Raw genomic sequence first — 13,115 nt, 5'->3', positions numbered from 1 at the left:
CCTGCGGGATTATGGCAAAACCCTTCCAGCAGCCCGGCTCGACCGCGCAGCATTTTCGCTTTCATTTTCGCACGACAGACGCGATTCCCCGAATTTCTTTCTTGGACACTTCGCGACCAACAGAGGCGGCAACTGGGGATTTGGCTTCCCTGCAGGGGTGCACATACCACCCCCGAGTCGCTGGATAATCCTATTTTTTCCCAGTCAGATCGGGCGTGGTCCTCGCACGTTTTTTTCCCTCTCTTCCTAACCAGGTTTTGCAAGCCTGAGATCATTCCCCTGCCTTTGACATTGGGGAGGTTTGAAAAAAAGGCTTTTAAAAAAATCGGGTAGGCGCACCGATTCAAAGAAAACCACTACTATTAATACTAGATTTTGTTTATCATTCCTATCACCCATCTCCTCCCATTTATGACTATAACTTGTTGCTTGTCTCAAGATTTTTATTAACATTGATTGTTTCCTTTTTATTAACATTAATTGATTGCTTATTTGACCCTTATGACAATCATTAAGTGTGGTACCTAATGATTCTTGACAAATGTATATTTTCTTTTATGTACACTGAGAGCATATGCACTAAAGACAAGTTCTTTGTGTGTCCAACCACACTTGGCCAATAAAGAATTCTGTTCTGTTCTACTCTATTCTATTCCATTTCTCTCTCTGTGGCTTGCTTCCAATTATACCCCTCCCCTTTCTTTTCCTCCTGGTTAATGTCTTGATCAGAAACTGCTCAACTGAATTCTTCTGAGCCATGCTGATTTGGACCCAAATCAGCATGGCTTTACTGAAGGCAAATCATGTCAGACTAATCTCATTGATTTCTTTGACAAGGTCACAAAGGTGTTGGATGAAGGTGGTGCTGTGGATATTGCCTATCTGGACTTCAGCAAAGCCTTTGATATGGTTCCACATAAAGAGTTGATAGATCAATTAGTGAAGATTGGACTTAATCCCTGGATAGTTCAGTGGATTTGCAGCTGGCTGAAGCATAGACATCAGATAGTTGTTGTTAATGGTGAGTATTCTGAGCAGGTTACAAGCGGTGAGCCACAAGGGTATGTTCTGGGTCCTATTCTTTTTAATATGTTTGTGAGTGATATAGGGGGAGGTTTGGTAGGGGAAATTTGCCTATTTGCTGATGATTCTAAAGTGTGCAATAGGGTTGATATTCCTGGAGGCGTCTGTAATATGGTAAATGATTTAGCTTTACTAGATAAATGGTCAAAGCAATGGAAACTGCAGTTTAATGTTTCCAAACGTAAAATAATGCACTTGGGGGCAAAGGAATTCTCAATCTGAGTATTGTATTGGCAATTCTGTGTTAGCAAAAACTTCAGAAGAGAAGGATTTAGGGGTAGTGATTTCTGACAGTCTCAAAAATGGATGAACAGTGTGGTCGGGCGGTAGGAAAAGCAAGTAGGATGCTTGGCTGCATAGCTAGAGATATAACAAGCAGGAAGAGGGAGATTGTGATCCCGCTATATAGAGCACTGGCGAGACCACATTTGGAATACTGTGTTCAGTTCTGGAGACCTCACCTACAAAAAGATATTGACAAAATTGAACAGGTCCAAAGACGGGCTACAAGAATGGTGGAAGGTCTTAAGCATAAAACGTATCAGGAAAGACTTAATGAACTCAATCAGTCTGGAGGACAGAATGAAAAGGGGGGACATGATCGAAACATTTAAATATGTTAGAGCAGAGGTCCCCAACCTTTTTTGCACCAGGGACCGGCTTTAAGCTAGATCAATTTTCCACGGCCCGGGGGGCGGGGCTTTGGTCATATGGGGGTGGGGTTATGGAGGGGTGGAGCTTAGTGACGCAGCCCTCCACACTTCTCCACAGGACGGGGAGAATCAGGAGGCTCCTTTGGCGGCTGGGGGCTGCCTGGCTTTGTGATTTTGGCTGGGGGGGGAGTTAGGAAGGTCCTACTTCTCCACCCCCCAGCCAAAAATTCAAAGCCTATCTGCTGGATACGGGCGATGAGTGGGACAGAGCGGCGCGGAAGCCTCTTGCAGCAGCTGCTACAGCCACCGGCTTCCGCGCCGCTCGTCCCACCCATCGCCCGTATCCAGCAGAAGCTGCTGCCTGAGTGCTCTTGGCCGGCGGGATTGAAAGTGCTGGGGTGGGGGGGTGTCCCGACAGCCCCCCCACCCCAGTGCTTCGCCTCCTGCTGGGACACCCCCCACCCTAGCACTTTGAATCCCACCGGCCAAGGGCAATGGGTGGGACGAGCGGCGCGGAAGCCTCTTGCAGCAGCTGCCACAGCCACCGGCTTCGGCGCCGCTCGTCCCGCTAATTGTCCGTGTCTGGCAGAAGCTGCTGCCCGAGTGTTCTTGGCCGGCGGGATTCAAAGTGCTGGGGTGGGGGGTGTCCCAGCGGGAGGCGAAGCACTCGGGTGGGGGGGCTGTCAGGACACCCCCCACCCCAGCACTTTGAATCCCGCCAGCCAAGAGCACTCGGGAAGCAGCTTCTGCCAGACACGGGGAATGAGCGGGATGAGCGGCGCCGAAGCCGGTGGCTGTGGCAGCTGCTGCAAGAGGCTTCCGCGCCGCTCTGTCCCACTCATCGCCCGTATCCAGCAGATAGGCTTTGAGTTTTTGGCTGGGGGGGGACTTAGGAAGGTCCTACTTCTCCCACCCCCCCAGCCAAAAACTCAAAGCCTATCTGCTGGATACGGGCGATGAGTGGGACAGAGCGGCGCGGAAGCCTCTTGCAGCAGCTGCCACAGCCACCGGCTTCGGCGCCGCTCGTCCCGCTCATCGCCCGTATCCAGCAGATAGGCTTTGAGTTTTTGGCTGGGGGGGGGAGAAGTAGGACCTTCCTAACTCCCCCCCAGCCAAAATCACAAAGCCAGGCAGCCCCCAGCCGCCAAAGGAGCCTCCTGATTCTCCCCGCCCTGCCCGACGCCCCACCCTGTCCTGCATAATGTCCTCTGCCGGGAGGGCAGCGGCGCCGCGGACCGGCTGGAAAACCCCAACGGCCCGGGCCCGGTCCGCGGACCGGCGGTTGGGGACCTCTGTGTTAGAGGGTTAAATAAGGTTCACGAGGGAAGTGTTTTTAATAGGAAAGTGAACACAAGAACAAGGGGACACAATCTGAAGTTAGTTGGGGAAAAGATCAAAAGCAACATGAGAAAATATTATTTTACTGAAAAAGTAGTAGATCCTTGGAACAAACTTCCAGCAGACGTGGTTGGTAAATCTACAGTAACTGAATTTAAACATGCCTGGGATAATCATATATCCATCCTAAGATAAAATACAGGAAATAGTATAAGGGCAGACTAAATGGACCATGAGGTCTTTTTCTGCCGTCAATATTCTGTGTTTCTATGAGTTTTGTTCTTCACTCAATCCCAAAAAGAAGCAGCAGAAGAAATTGTTCCGGATTATCTTTCCAGACGACACACACACATACCCCACCACCATATTGGGGGTGTTTCTTATATAAACCACTATAAGCCAAGAGTAAAATATCTAATTACATATTACAGTGTGATTCCAATTTATTTCTTGTAGCTTGGTCTCGGATTCTACTCGTCATATATCTTCTTACTTTGTCCCACCGTCCCATCAGTTGTTTCAATTCAGTTTCATTATCCAAAGTTATCCTTTTATCCATCATTTGGATGGCTCAGCCATCCAGGTGGAGGCAGGTGGGACAAAGCCAGGAGGGATGTGCAGTGTATGCAGAGGGATGTAATGGTGTTGTATTCAGAATTATAGATGCGAGTTGAAAGAGTTGTTAATACTTTTGATCAAAGCTGCAATCCAAAAATATTATAATAGAAACAAACTCCATTGTCTTCATTGCAGTTATGTTATTGTCAAGCCTAGATATGATTGTATGCAGGGATAGTCTCTTTGATTACATTTGATGTTGTTTTGAATTTCAGCTTGTAATTTCCTTTTATGAAATCTGAAATCTTTACCATGTTGAGAATCTTCAAAATAAAGAGAGCTGTTGTGTAGTCTTAAATTTCAGCAGACTGGATTACAATAGAGTACCTATAACTGTGATGGTGAACCTGTGGCATTCATTGGCCCATGTCAGCTCCAGCGCACATATGCACTCTGGCCAGCTGATTTTCGGCCTTGGGGAAGGCTGTTTTCACCCTCCCCAGGTTTCAGGAGGCTTCCCTGAGTGCAAATCTGTTTTTCCAAACTTCTGGTTTGCCTGTTGAGCATTTTTCACACTCCAGAGGCTTCAGGGGGAAGCCTGAGGGTGAAAAATGGCCCAACCGGGAGGGGGGGTGTATGCATGGGGATGCATACATGCGCAGTGGCATGCGTGAAGGGGATGTGCACCCACATGTACACAAGTCATGCGTGCACTCCCAATTTTGGCACGCAAGAAGAAAAAGGTTCACCATCACTGACCTATAATATGATAATATACTAAAACGGGATGGTGGCTGGAGAGCTTTGCATTATTAGTGCCCTGCCTCTCTCCCACTTAAAGAGTAGTGGGGCAGCTGAAAATCTTGCTCAATGCCTTGCTTCCCTAACTAGTCAGTTTAAAGTTGCCAACTGCAGTTGCAATCAATTTTGAATAGCGCTCTCTTACAGGCACGCAGGAAGAGGCATTTCCTAATTCAATCCCTCATTTAAAGCACCATTTGGAAGAAAATGATTTTTTTTTCTTGTGTTAAGTTAGGCAGGCTTTTCTTTCAAAAGCAAAATCATTGATTTCCAGTTTCAGACAATGATGTCCTATATGGCTCATTTGTTTTCAGCCAGTTTGGCTGTTCCAGGGCCTATTGTGAAATATAATCAAGGAACAATAAAAATCTTGATTCTGGTTATGTGTGGAGTGATTTGGCCATTATGTACAAATTGGTATCACAAGCCTTTCTCCATGAGCACAAATATTGTGCAGTAGCTCAGACTAAGGGGCATCCAAAGTTCTCCAGCATCAGTGGGCTCAGTCTGCCAACTTTATTTAATATAGCACTTTAAACACTACACCACTCTCCTCCTTCAGCTTTCAGACTTTGACTTTCTCTTGCAATGATTTAGAGAAAACATGCCTTGTTTTGACCATGAACTGCCAAGTACAGGTAGTCCTCAACTTACAACCACTCCTTTAACAATAAAATGGCATTGAAAAATAAAATGACTAGACCTAATACAGTGGTACCTCTAGTTACAAACTTAATTCGTTCCATGACCAAGTTAAATAGAAATGTTTGTAAGAAGAAGCAATTTTCCCCATAGGAATCAATGTAAAAACAAATAATGTGTGCGATTGGGGAAACCACAGGGAGGGTGGAGGCCCTGTTTCCTCCCAGGAGATTCCTAGAGAGGCCCCACGGAGGCTTCTCCCTGCCTTTTCTGGTTACAGTTTCGGAGGCTCGGGTTTGCAAGTGGAAAATGGTTCTTGAGAAGAGGCAAAAAAATCTTGAAAAATCTTATCTAGAAAAATTCTTAAGTAGAGGCGTTCTTAGGTAGAGGTACCACTGTAAAACCATTGTAGTCTCACCCATGCTCAAATGATCAAAATTCAGGTGCTTGGCAAAGTGTAACGGGGTCACGTGAGTGCTGTTTGTAATCTTCCCAGCCAGCAGCTTAACAAAGTCCATTGGAGAAACCAGAGATTCACTTAACAGTAATGAGCCATTTAATTACGGCATTCACAATGACAATGCAAAAAATAGGTGGTAAAATCTAGCATGATTTCTTGCCTAACTACCACCTTGCTCAATTGAAATTCTGGCCCAAGTTGTCATAACAAGGACTACCTGAATTTGACAAGGCAATGAGGGCAATTTCTAATTTCCATGGCAAATTGATGTTTTTTTCTACTCAAACTACATGATTTCAGGAAAATCATTTCTGCTGTGCTGATTATCAGATTAGATTAGGCATAGTTTACATTGCATGCAAAAGAACCATTAGCACAAGTGTAAGATGAAACACATTCAAGTTTTCTGTAAGCTTCCCCAAACTCACTAATCCAATGAATTCCAGTTCGTATCAGCATGGCCAATTAAGGAACGGAAAAATCTGAATCCAAACTAAACTCTGGTTTAACCCCCTAAAGCTCCCCTGAAGCTGTCATATGTAGCCCAAGAATAACCATGAAGACCAAACACACCTTTTTCCAGAAAAGGTTTATTAGACTAAATGACAAGAGGTAATTCTTAGAAATATTATAAATACAGGCACTTCAGTACATAGGATAAGATAATCCTAGTTAATAAAGATGTGGCATCATCTGGCAGGATGAGATAGCAGACATCACTTTGTTATATTTCTAAATGGTGAGGAAAATCAATCAGAGCTGGCAGCTCCTTTGAAGTTGGGAAACTGATTTTTCTGGCTCTTTTTGGCTAATACTTTCTGACTTGTGAAGTTCATCAGGTAGACCTGGCAATTTCTGAAAACAACTGAGGTTCTATGGCTACTTTGTGAACTCCAAGTCCTTTCAAAAAGGCCACCAACTTTCTACAACTGAGGTGACCAATTTATGGCTGTAGGGTGACTCCACTGTTTTTCAGGGTGATACAATGTCATAAAGCACAACTTCTATTTTGACACCATTTTGATAGTAACATTACAAGCGGTTCTCTTCTGCATAACATGAGTAATTAAGATTTAAGAACAAGATGTTGTCTCAGCTTTAAAGTTGAGTGTTGGTTTCTTACTACCTTGTCAAGTAATAATAGGCATATTTGATTGATGGGTAATTGCTAACCATTTCTCCAGAAATAATTTTTAAAAATCTTGTTCATAACTTGCTTATAACCAGAGGGAAACACAGTTTTTGAGCATGCAGAAATAGGTGCTGAATGCTCCTAGCAAATGCAAATAAATTAATGGAGTACAGGGAAAGTGACATGAAGCAAAGTGCAGAATTCAGAAGCATGGGTAGAGCCACCAGAAAAAAAATTAAGAGAAAATACTGATTTGGCAGTTTCAAGCATCAGTGTCTCCCTTAGAAAAAACACCCATTGTTTTATTTGGTTTGCAAAATGACTTTCATTGAAACTGAAAGGGACAGTTTGAAAATCTGATCAGTGTTAGTTAAGTAGATTTCAAACTATTCCTTAAGTTGAAGATTATCTATATACGTTCATATGCTAAAAAAAATAAAGGGAACACTCAATAACACATCCTAGATCTGAATGAATGAAATATTCTCACTGAATATTTCATTTGCACAACCATTCCATTTGCACAACAGCATGTGAAATTGACTGTCAATCAGTGTTGCTTCCTAAATGAACAGTTTGGTTTCAAAGAAGTTTGATTTACTTGAAATTATACTCTGTTTTTTAAGTGCTCCCTTTATTTTTTTTTTAGCAGTGTATTTCCAAGATTGGAATTCTTAGTTTCTACCATTTCCTTCAACTAGATTCTCAATCGAGAAAGTCTTCAGGTTCCCGCTCTCTCTTGAACATCATTTTCTGATCTCCACTGGAATTTATTCTTATTTTATTCTTTGCTGCTCTAGAGAAGACCTAAATACTGAATTGTGATTCAAGCAACAACTATTTTAAAAGGGTTCATACAAATTACTTGCTGTTAATATGAGAGGAAAGAAAATAAATAATCTTTTGCCTGTTATTTTATCTTCTAAAAGTAATTAGATATTCTGGGTACGCCTGAGTATCATGAAAGATAACAAACATCGATGGTCGATTCATGTTGTCAGTTACACTGTCATATAAATCAAAGCCACCTTTATTTTTGGATTGTGGTGTAATCTGTCCTGATCGGCCAAGGCAATAATCTCCAGTCAGAACACGGGCAACATACATATATTTTCTGCCACTTTGGTCTGGAGTGGAGTATCTGTCCTGCGCAGAATAGTTTGAGTTGACAGCGAAGTAGGTCCCGTTACCAATCATTGCAGCTGAAAATCAAGAAAAAAAGGGTTTAAACATTAAAATATATTCGAGAAAAAAAGTGGAAACCACCAATATTGGTACTTCAGCTTTAAGTGATGAATTGTAAGATTATCTAGCCAGTTCTATTTCTTAAAAAGCCACTGCTTGTGTTGCTTATTCTGTAACACCACATTGGTGGAAAGGAATCTGAAACCTCATTTTATGAAGAGTGAACAAAACATTGTCAGCAGCAAGTTATAAAATTGAGTTGATACCACTATCACTTTCGTGAAAAAAAGAACACCACAGCCTAGTTTTTTTCCCATTCTCCTCAACTCGTCAGTGCTACATACTTCACCAGTTGGATTTGTCAATATCTGAACTAACCAGCAATGTATGTTTGGAGGAATTAGTATGTTACTTTAAGGGCTACGGCTGACTTGGATATGTATGTAGTTGACTGTTTACTGATTAATCTATTGTATATATTGTAAATAATATTTATACTCCACTTAGTAGTCTTATTAGTCTGTGTTATTGGCTGAACAACCACCACTGCCACATATACTCTGTTTCTAAATCTAGGATTCTAACATTGGTTGTAATCCCAGTGTGGAATGCTAACATAACTGAACTGAAAAAAGATGTTGCCGCCTTTTGTTCCCACAATCCATCCACTCAGCAGCCATAATCCTACTGACTCAAGAGAACAAAAAAGTCAAACTATTTTTTCCCCTGAGCTGTCAACCTGATGGACCCAAGATTCCCTTGAGGGAAAAGAAAACCAAGGGGTGGCGCAGCAGGTAGAGTGCTGTACTGCAGGCCACTGAAGCTGACTGTAGATCTGAAGGTCAGCTGTTCAAATCTCACCACCGGCTCAAGGTTGACTCAGCCTTCCATCCTTCCCAGGTGGGTAAAATGAGGACCCAGATTGTGGGGGCAATAGGCTGGCTCTGTTAAAAAGTGCTATTGCTAACATGTTGTAAGCCGCCCTGAGTCTAAGGAGAAGGGCGGCATAAAAAATGAATGAATGAATGAATGAATGAATGAACGAACAAACAAACAAACAAACAAACAAACTCTTCTCATCAGATTGGCTGGTGTGAAAATGCAGCTGATTGTGCGAGTCTTTCTCTCTGTGTGTTGAGTTTGCACAGTTCACAGAAAGGAGTCACTCAAACCAACCCAGTGTGTTTAATAACAGTCTTTGTATCTTTTTTCTCTTATGTCAGTTTCAATACTTTCACGAAGTATCTATTTTATCAGTATATCAGCCACTTGGATTCTAAATGCACTTTGATTGCATTTTAAAGAAGAATGTGATAGTATAAAACTCTTCTCTTAGGATTTAATCTCTATTTTTGACAGTGTATTCCTTTCAGTTGTTGTGGTTAGCTCTGGCCCAGCTCCTGCCCCAAGGACCGTGGATGTGGGGGAGACATCCACATTCTGCAGGCCTGTTTTGCCCCCAGTGGAATCTGATGATGAAGGCTCCTCTGACCAAGAAGACATGAGTGACAGGGAGGAGGAGAGTGTGGCAGACAGCTCAGGAGATCAATTATCTAGCTCCTCCTTGGATTCAGAACAAGAGTTAATGATACAGCCACGCATGCAGAGAGTGATGCATAGGCAACAACAACTGAGAGATTATTATCAAAGAAAATAAGGCCACCTGTGGTTGGGTGGGGCTGTGGTAAATAGCAGCCTGTGGGTTTGGCCATTGTGGAGGATTATCTGATCGTTGTGTTTCATGACTGCTTTACTGACTTTGACCTTTTGTGTGCTGATTTTTCCCCGCTTTGAAACTAAACCAGAGCAAAGTGTGTTTCACTTTGTGAAAGAAGAAGGACTGTGAATGGCCTCATATATGCAAGCTAAGTATCACAGAACTGATTAGGGACTTGTACAAATTACCAGTTTGTTTGGAGACGAGTGCTCTTTGCTATACCAAAAGAGGGCTTAGGTTAAGTGAATTTTCATTATAAAGAACATTGTTTTGAATTTTCGAACGTGTGTGTGTCTAAATTTTGTACCTGTGAATTTTTGGGAGGAGTCTACCAGAGAGCCCGACAGAACATCAGTAAAGGAATTTTTTTCCCTATAGGAATTTGAAAATAAATAAATAACCAAGCCAGATTCTTCACTAAACCTTGCAAGCTGCCACTGAAAGGGAAGGGGAAGGGAAAAAGAAGGAGAAAGGAGGGGATGCTGTTAGGCTGCTTTTTAAAAATCTTTATGCACTTTTGAAACATAGTGCTACAGTGGGGGGAAAAAGTATTTAGTCAGACACTAGTTGTGCAAGTTCTCCCACTTAAAAAGATGAAAGAGGCCTGAAATTGATATCATAGGTAGACCTCAACTATGAGAGACAACATGAGAAAACATATCCAGGAAATCACATTGTCTGATTTTTTAACAAGTTTATTTGTAAATTATGATGGAAAATAAGTACAGTGATACCTTGTCTTACAAACTTAATTGGTTCCAGGATGAGGTTCCTAAGGTGAAAAGTTCGTAAGACGAAACAATGTTTCCCATAGGAATCAATGTAAGAGCGAATAATGCGTGCAAATCCTTCAGGAAAATCCCAAACTTTAGAAGGGAGGCAGGTTCGTATCTCGAAAGGTTCGTTAGAAGAACCGTTCGTAAGACATACTTTCCTTCTCCTTTCTTGCCTACAATAACAACCCTGTAAGGATTGGATATGGCTGAGAGAGAATGACTGGCCAAAATCAGCCAACTAAAAAGGGCCAGTGTTGTGTTCTACAGCTTTATATTCTGTAGAACATCAGTGGGGTTCAGTTTTGAGTTCTTGAGTGATGTTGCGCATCAGTGACTGGCTATAAGATTGGCTCAAGAGTTGGTAGTACAGTGGTACCTCTACTTACGAATGCCTCTACTTAAGAACTTTTCTAGATAAGAACCGGGTGTTCAAGATTTTTTTGCCTCTACTTAAGAATCATTTTCTACTTAAGAACCTGAGCTGGGAAAAATTTCCCAGGAAATTTGAGAGCAGCACAAAGGCCCGGCCAGTTTCCTGCCATTCCCTCTTTAACCCCAGCCATCTAGGCTGCCAGGGGAACCTTTTGGTGATGCTTAAGAAAGCTTTGACAGTCCAGAGCAAACGAAGCACTTTCTTTTCTCTGGGCGCTTGGACAGGAAATAAACCTTTTCCAGCACCCAGAAAAAAGAAATGCTCCCTTCGCTCTGGGCAACCGAGGAGTCACCACAGTGAAGGAAAGGCTCCAGCTACAAAGCGAGCAAGCAAGAGAGGGGAGCCCTTCAGCATGGGAAGGAAGAGGCAGCAGGTAGCAGCAGCAGCAGCAGCCAGCATATGGGAGGCAGTGTATGGGAGGCAGCCTCGCACCAGGTGTATTGGAGATGCGTGCTCCACCTCGCCGCCTCAGAGTCCCCCCTTTCTAAAAAAGCCTTAAAGTTTTGGATTTTTTTTATTCCCCTCACCTCACCTTCTTCCTTCGGCAATGACTGTCCTCCTCCTCTTCTTCCTCCTCCTCCTCCCACCCAAATTCAGAGCTTTAATTTTTTTCCTAATGGGTTTGCACACATTATTTGCTTTTACATTGATTCCTATGGGAAAAATTGCTTCTACTTAAGAATGTTTCTACTTAAGAACCTGATCATAGAACAAATTAAGTTCTTACGTAGAGGTACCAACCATATGACATTCTCCCAATACTCTTCTGGATCAGCCAAATGCTGTCTAGTAAACTTCAGATGGCCCTGGATATGTACTGCTTAAGCAGGGGAATACATCTGGCACTGCAGGATCTGAGTCCCTGGCAGCATAGTGCGTTACTGATGGCAGCCTTTGTTACGTTGGTCCCAGCTCTCTGCCAGTCATTCACTAGATCCCCCCTTTTGCTCATCATTCTTGTGATCATTTTGACCCCACAGGGTGAGATCTTGCGTGGAGCCCCAGATTGAGGGAGATTATCAGTGGTCTTGTATGTCTTCCATTTTCTAATTATTGCTCCCACAGTTGATTTCTTCATACCAAGCTGCTTGCCTATTGCAGCTTCAGCCTTCCCAGCCTGGTGCAATGCTACAATTTTGTTTCTGGTGTCCTTCAACAGCTCTTTGATCTTCACCATAGTGGAGTTTGGAGCGTAACTGTTTGAGATTGTGGACAGGTGTCTTTTATACTGATAACAAGTTCAAACAGGTGCCATTACTACAGGTGATGAGTGCAAGACAGAGGGGAGTGTCTTAAAGAAGATGTTACAGGTCGATGACACCCAGAAATCTTGCTTGTTTGTAGGTGACCAAATACAATGGTACCTTGTCTTACGAACTTAATTCGTTCTGTGACGAGATTTATAAGAAAAATAGTTCGTAAGATGAAACAATGTTTCCCATAGGAATCAATGTAAAAGCGAATAATGTGTGCAAGTCCATTAGGAAAATCCAAAACATTAAGGCTTTTTTAAAAAAAAGCGGCGGGTGGACGAAGCTGAGCCGAACGGAGTGGGGGAGGGACAGCAAGAGGTGGTAAGAGGTGGCAGTCCCAACGAAGCAAGGCGAAAAGAGCTTCTCTTGAGCTCCATGACTCTTTGCCTCCCATTTCTGTCCATCCCACTGTGCTCATTTCCCCCACATCTTTCTCCTCTCTTGAGCTCCATGAGTCTTTGCCTCCCATTTCTGTCCATCCCACTGTGCTCATTTCCCCCACATCTTTCCTCTTGAGCTCCAGGAATCCGTGCCTCCCATTTGTCTGGGCGCTGGGACAGACTTATCCCTTCCCCCAGCGCCCAGAGAATGCAAAACGCTTCCTTGATTCCAGGCTGCCCAGATGGAAGGGAGGGCTTCTTTTCTCTGGGTCCCTGGGAGAGACTTCCTCCCTCCTTGACAGTCCCACTTTGGCTTCTGCCCTCCTTGACAGCCCTGCTGCCTCGTTCTCCTTTTCCACCCCCTTCTTTTCTCCTCCTCCTTCTCCTCTTCCTCCCCCTTGTCCCCCTCTTTTCTTTCTCTTCCTCCTTCATCAGCATTCAAATGACTGCGCCCCTCTTCCTGTCCCTCTGCTGTCCCCACTTGTTCACTGGCATGCAGGGCTGGGAAGGCAATCGCTTTGTCTTCTGGAGCGCCGTAGGGCAGCGCTGGCACAGCTTGGGGAAGGAAGGGGTTTTAGGAGGGGGTGGAGGGGTTGGTTACTGTTGTGGTTGGCTCTGGCCCAGCTCCTGCCCCAGGGAATGTGGAGGTGGAGGCAGGGGAACCATCAACATGTTCTTGGCCTTTTTTGTTGCCGGCAGAGTCA

At 43.7% G+C, this 13,115-nt stretch overlaps 1 pseudogene; it reads right to left on the bottom strand.

Annotated features, from left to right (window-relative positions):
• Nucleotides 1-7,539: 7,539 nt before the first annotated feature.
• LOC139155454 (protein mono-ADP-ribosyltransferase PARP14-like) overlaps nucleotides 7,540-13,115 on the bottom strand; it is a 49,959-nt pseudogene continuing 44,383 nt past the window's right edge.

The sequence above is a fragment of the Erythrolamprus reginae genome, chromosome 1, assembly GCF_031021105.1.
Source record: "Erythrolamprus reginae isolate rEryReg1 chromosome 1, rEryReg1.hap1, whole genome shotgun sequence".
Classification (NCBI taxonomy): domain Eukaryota; kingdom Metazoa; phylum Chordata; class Lepidosauria; order Squamata; family Dipsadidae; genus Erythrolamprus; species Erythrolamprus reginae.
The sequence above is the reverse complement of the archived record's forward strand: the minus strand, read 5'-3'. Positions and strand labels throughout refer to the sequence as shown.